The 6,658-nt window shown below is 42.0% G+C and overlaps 1 long non-coding RNA gene across 1 annotated transcript in view; it reads right to left on the reverse strand.

Annotated features, from left to right (window-relative positions):
• Nucleotides 1-6,658, reverse strand: part of LOC117948691 — a 9,763-nt gene that overhangs the window by 993 nt on the left and 2,112 nt on the right. The window lies entirely within an intron of this gene.

The raw sequence follows: 6,658 nt of genomic DNA on the forward strand, positions 1-6,658 counted from the left end.
GTACAAACAACTTTTATTTGTGTGCAACACATTTTTTTTGTGTACAACCTTTTGGCAGGAATCTAACTCCATACCATAGCTGTCTCTATTTTCTGAGGAGGCTGAGGTCCTACAACATCTGCAGGACAATGCTGAGAATGTTTTCTGAGTTTGTGGTGGCCAATGCTATCCTGTTTTAGTTTAATGCTGGGCTGAGGGAAGCAGGCTGAGGGTTGCTAAGAGACTCAACAAACTGATCTGTAAGGCCAGTGACGTTGTGGGAGAAGAGCTGAACTCTTTGTCGGTGGTGTCAGAGACTAGGATACTGTCGAAACTACATTTCATTTGGACATTGTCTCCCACCAACTCCATGACTGCTCAAACACAGGAGCACTTTAAGTGCAAGAATTATTCTCACCAAAATGCACCACAGAAAGTCATTCCTACCTGTGGCCATCAAACTTTATAACACCTCATTCAGAGTGGCTGACACACACACTTAGTTAGCTAGTTTCAAACTGGACAGTATTATCTGTTTTGTGCAATAACACCTGCTTAAATTGTAATGTACAATATTCTGCTACTACTATTTATTACTGTTCACCATAACAATCCCTTAATTATGTAAATACTGTATCATAAAAATTATTTTAACTATGTAAAAATACATATCTCCTACTTCCTTTCTTTTATTTTTATATTTTTACTCTGATATTTATATACTTCTCTATATACCACTACATTTATTTATATTCCTTTTGCCCTTTATGCAATGTGTACAACTGCAATTCTATTATTATTATTATTATGTTATTTATTTACAATTAAAGTATTTCTGATTCTTAAAGAAAAAATTAACGTTGATAACTTGTCAGTTATGTCAGTTCATTACAAATGAATTAAAAAATCAATACAGCTTTTTTTAAGCAACACAAAAATTGCGTTTGTTAGTATTAGAACGCTGACAATATCGATGACGTCACTGGCATGGTAGGGCCTGCAAAGGTATATAGGCAACGGCTGCAGCATTTTATATACACAAGAAAATGAGCAATTTTAATGGCACGGGTTACGCATTTGAGGCCACAGGCCAGAAGTGTCTGACTACCACCACATGGAGTACGATCACTTTCAGGCTCCACCTTTAGTACAGGATCGTTTGGGGGGCAGTGACAGTGACCAGTTTGTGTGTGTGTGTGTGGGGGCGCAGTTTACTGTCATGCACTCTTTTATCCAAGCGCATGCATTTTAGGAAATAGGCTTCTTATTTACTGTGTGCATTTAGAGAAAATAGAAAAACATGGTTAAGGTCCCGTTCGTTTAAGAAACTAGAGGCAGATAAATGGAAAAGGTAAGTGGACGAATTAATCCAATGGGATCGCTTGTTAGCTGCATGTAGGAGAGTTACCAAAGTTTGACCATAGATGACGGAAGGGATACACAAGTTTTGCCGTTTACTTTATTTTAGTTGCAGAGTTGGCAGATTTTTATTGTGGAACTAGAAGCTGTTTCTGCATCAACAATGTGCCCTGAGATGGTGAACATCAGCTAGCTTCAGGGAGTAGAGAGGGACGTTGGAAGCTGTGGTTTAGTTGAGGTAGTTAACATCAGCTAGCTTCAGGGTGAGTAGAGAGGGACGTTAGATTCTGTGGTTTAGTTGAGACAGTGAACATCGGCTAGCCTCAGGGTGAGTAGAGAGGGACGTTGGATTCTGTGGTTTAGTTGAAGCAGTTAACATCAGTTAGCTTCAGGGTGAGTAGAGAGTGACGTTGGATTCTGGGGTTTAGTTGAGACGGGGAACATCAGCTAGCTTCAGGTTGAGTAGAGAGGGACGTTGGATTCTGTGGTTTAGTTGAGATGGTGAACATCAAGTTTCTGGGTGAGTAGAGAGGGACGTTGGATTCTTTGGTTTAGTTGACACGGTGAACATAAGCTAGCTTCAGGGGGAGTAGAGAGGGACGTTGAATTCTGTGGTTTAGTTAGTTGGCGGCTAGTAAACGCATTATTATTGATCTGTGATATCATCGGAGTCTTGGTTTATTCATACAGTCTATGGTCAGAGTGCTAGCTTGTGAAGTTTGTCACAAGAGTACTTCCAACAACTTTAGTTGCTAGCCCTTTCCCTAGGTTGGATCGTTGGTCTCTAGCTTGGTGTTGTGTCTCAATTTCAAGTAATGCCAAGAGTGTCAGTCTCAGTTTTGTTGAACGCTATAAAGCCTATACATTGGGCTTTATTTTTGTAAGTGAATATGTTTGTGTTTTGTGTATGTGACAACAATGTTACATCAAACCCTTTGCCTAGTAGACTTGATAGTATGCTGGATAACGGGTAAACAAAGCTACCTCTCTGTCCTCTGCCTGCCATGAACGTTTCAGCGCCCTGTCTGCTGCAAGTAGCCTCGGTGGTGTTACTTGCCGGTGGTCTATTGGTCTGCCCTATACTGATGCCTGAAGGCCTCGGGTTTCAGTCTGTTGGACTTAACCCTCACCAGTGACGCTGTTGTATCAAAAGCACAGCTCTCTAAATAGTCTGTCGCTAAAAATGCTCGCTACGGATTCGAAATCCCGGGGCTGTCGGAGGGCTAGCCTGTTTTAAGTTAGCTAGCCATGAGTTGAGGACTGTTTTTTTCCTTGTCAAATGTAGCCTGTGGAAATGTGTCGTAACCCCAGCTGCCTTAGCCCTATACAGTTAATAACTGCAGCCAGGGTTAATACAGTATGACCCCCCCAGACTTCTTGGTTTCCGTTTCCTCAGCCATATGTCCGCTAGCCCCCGACTTTTGTATGCTGTTGCTATGGCTGCGCTGCTAGTGCTAGTTAGCCACGGAGTAGCTTACCATGCCAGTGACTTAGTAGATTGTGGAATTCAAACATGGCAGCGCCCATGTAACAACAACAACACTTTCAACTTATCATTTTATCCCTTTTAACAAATTCACCCATCTTAATAATTGTATCAATGAGAAGAATTAAAATGCATCTGTTATATTACCATTTGTAAAAATATGTTAATTATGTCCTCAGTTGTATATTAGGTAATATGATGCTGTACTGTTCCATATTGTGTAAATGTTTAAACCACAAGGGATCGCTATGGTGCAAGCTATTGAAGGCGTGTTTGGGTCATTGTTTGTCCCAGTTGTTTTGCAGTAGTTAAGTGAGAAGCTGTCTGACCGTGAGGCTGATGTGTCCGCAGCTGAAAATAAATATGCCGAGAGCAGCTAAAGATGATTCATCTCTATCGTCAAGTCTTTACCTCCGAATACAACGTTAGCTGAAATAGTATAACATATAATATATATATTATAAGTTTGTCAGTTCCCACCGTTTAGAAAGTCGCAACGGACCGCGGGCTAACAGACTGCTAGCTAGCTAAGAAAAGACCAAGCTAACATGGCGGAGAAACAAAGGACGTCCAGGTTGCCTCGACTGACATTTGACGGAGATAAGACTAAGTATGAGCTTTGGGAGACCAAAATGTTGGGACATTTTCATTTAGCAGGGCTAAAGAAAACTGTGCTGGAAGAACCAAAGTCAGAAGCTGAGATAGCAGCAGCTGCTAAGAAAAACGCTGACGCATATGCAGAGTTGATTTTACTGTTAGATGACAAAAGCCTCTCATTAGTTATGAGGGATGCCCTCTCATAGACATGGTGTAGTCTTTGCAGAAGTGACACACACACAAAGACGCCACGTGTAGGCGTAAGGAGAAGGACACTAAGGGCAAAAATGATGGTGCAAGTAAAGTCTCAGAAGATGCCGACGAGGACTATGTGTTCAAGATGAGAGACGGAGGGACCGGTACCCAGCACCAGCGCAGCGTCCAGGAGAGAGGTCTGATGGTGGACACGGGACAGCAGCATCGACAGCAGAGGACAACGACGCGAGGCAATGCTGAGAGACGCGTTGTTTGTACAGTCGTACCCCCAAAGCATCTTCTCAGTGAAGGCAGCATCTACGAGGGGGGTCTACGGTAGTCTTTAAAGAAGATAAAGACGTCCTGATAACCAGAGACAGTACCAGATTTAACATTTGTGTATTATTTGCATACTGAAGCTGCGTCTAATGATAAGTATGTCACAACATACAGACATGGCATGAGATATTAGGCCACTGTAATTATGACAACGTTCTTAAGTTACAAAATGTTGTTGAAGGTATGCAGATCAAGGGCAAAACAGGCAGACCCGAACAAGAGTGTGAGGTGTGTATTCAGGGAAAGTTTGCCCAAAGTGAGATGCATCGGGTACTACAACGGAACAGAGTTTTTGTGTGGTGATTTCCAAACACTGTTGAGGAAAAACAAGATCGGACATGAAACGTCCGCTCCGTTTTCCCCACACCACAACGGAACTGCAGAGAGGGGTTGGCGTTCTCTTTTTTGAGATGGGCAGGTGCATGATAGCGCGAAAGGTGAAAGTGCCCTACCAAAGCAACTATGGCAATACGCAGCACAAACAGCAGCAATGGTAAGCAACAGGTGCTTTAACAGGCGTACAGGGCTGACTCCTTATGAGAGGCACAAGAAGCCTAGTGTATCTAAAATGCAAAAGTTTGGCTCTGTATGCTACTTGTACAAACAGGACAAGGGAAAACTTGATTCCAGATGTGACATGGGGTGTCATGGGCTATTTTCCATTCAGCTTAAACACTCCCAAGAAACTCCAGGACACAGTTGATTCATTTCCATGAAGTTTACTGGGAATTTTGTGAAACTGCAATACAATACAATGAGAAGTCTATATTATAAATCAAACCCAAATGCACAGTATTAGTATAAATAGCGCCGCTTAGCTTGCATGGCGCTGTAGCCTATATGACAAATATAACACAGTTATAGCTAGCAAAAACAACTAACAGCAAGAAACACAAGCGAATTAGCTTCTTAGCTGCCTCAATATAGTTACAAACTAACAATGAGCAATAACCTAATGTTACACGATGAGAAATACTCACAGACGTTGCCTTAGCAAAGGGAGAGAAGGAAAAGCGATCCGCTTAGGAACAGAAAACTAGTTGAGCTCACACATTCCTGTAACTGATTGCCACATGGCAATTTTACTTCCTATTTCCCAACATGCATTGGTACTGTGTTGCTATGGTTACAAAAATAAACAAACCACTCTAAACTGCTTAAACAAAATAGTAGACACTATTTTATTGGGCATTTATAGCGGCATGACATGGGGCGTTTTGTAGGTTACGATAAGAACAGCCCCGCGTATTTGGTGTATCATCCAGATACAAACAGAGTACAAAAACACAGGCTAGTGCAGTTTGTTAGCAAGACAGCTGAGGAAAAACAGACACAGACAGGTGAGCCAGATCCAGGCGATGCCTATGACAGTGTGAGAACCAGGACTAGTGAGGTCACACAGGGGGTCAGTAGAAATACAGAATGTGCTTTAGAACCAAGTGTACTGAGTAGAAGTGCACATAGTGATAGTCCAGATGCAGTAACAAGGTCTAGAGACCATAAACAAACACAACAGAGTGTGACAAGTGGTGAACCCAAAAGTAGAAGGTATCTAACTAGAGAAAAGAAGAACACCAACTACCTAGATGACTTCATAACTGAAGACAGTACTACTGATAGGGCCCATATCACGGTATATTACTGCTGCAGAGCAGTGTGTGGCATCCCACAGACATTTGGGGGAGCAATGGGGTAAGCTATCTCAAAAGAATGGGTTAAAGCCATGGATGAGGAAATCTGGTCTTTAAATGAGAACAAGACCTTTACCCCAACAGCACTGCCAATAGGCAAGAAAACAGTGGGGGGTAGATGGCTTAATTCCATCAAGACGGATGTAGATGGAAAAGACAAATACAAAGCACGGTTTGCGGCCAAGGGTTACAGCCAGAGAATGGGAGTAGACTATGGGGAAACGTTTTCACCCACGACAGACCTGACGAGTGTAAGGGTGGTGCTACAGAAAGCAGCACAGGAGAATTTACTCCTGCACCAAATGGACGTGAAAACAGCGTACTTGCATGCTCCTTTAGACTATGAGATCTTCATCAATCCACCAGAGGGTTACTAAGAGAAAGAGGGCATAGTTTATAAGTTAGAGAAATCACTTTATGGTCTTAAACAATCCGGGCAAAACTGGAATAAGGTTTTACACGTTTGTCTAACAAGGGATGGGTTCACACAGAATCCAGCCAACCACTGTGTTTATGCCAAAGAGTCATAAGAAGGGAAGGTGATCATGATCATATGGGTTGATGACTTGATCATTGCAGCAAACAATGAAGAGAGACTGAAAAATGTGAAAGAGATGCTTGCAGAAAAGTTTAAAATTAAAGATTTGGCTAAACTCAAAACATTTCTGGGTATTGTTTTAGTCAGTCAGATGGGTGTATAAAGATGTCACAGGAAAGGTACACTAACAAGATACTGCAGGGATTTAATATGACTGCAGAACCAGGAAAACACCCTGTGAGCAAAAGCTAGAGTATACTGAAGATGCTGTAAAGATGGAACATGTCAGACTGTACAGGGAGGCTGTAGGAAGTCTTATATACCTGACTACTTGTACCAGACCAGATTTAAGTTTTGTAGTGAGTGTCTTGAGTGTTTTAAGACTGACATAATCTTAAAACATTAAATATACACTCACCGGCCACTTTATTAGGTACACCTGTCCAACTGCTCGTTAACACTTAATTTCTAAGC

This window comes from Etheostoma cragini, chromosome 8 (genome assembly GCF_013103735.1).
Source record: "Etheostoma cragini isolate CJK2018 chromosome 8, CSU_Ecrag_1.0, whole genome shotgun sequence".
Classification (NCBI taxonomy): domain Eukaryota; kingdom Metazoa; phylum Chordata; class Actinopteri; order Perciformes; family Percidae; genus Etheostoma; species Etheostoma cragini.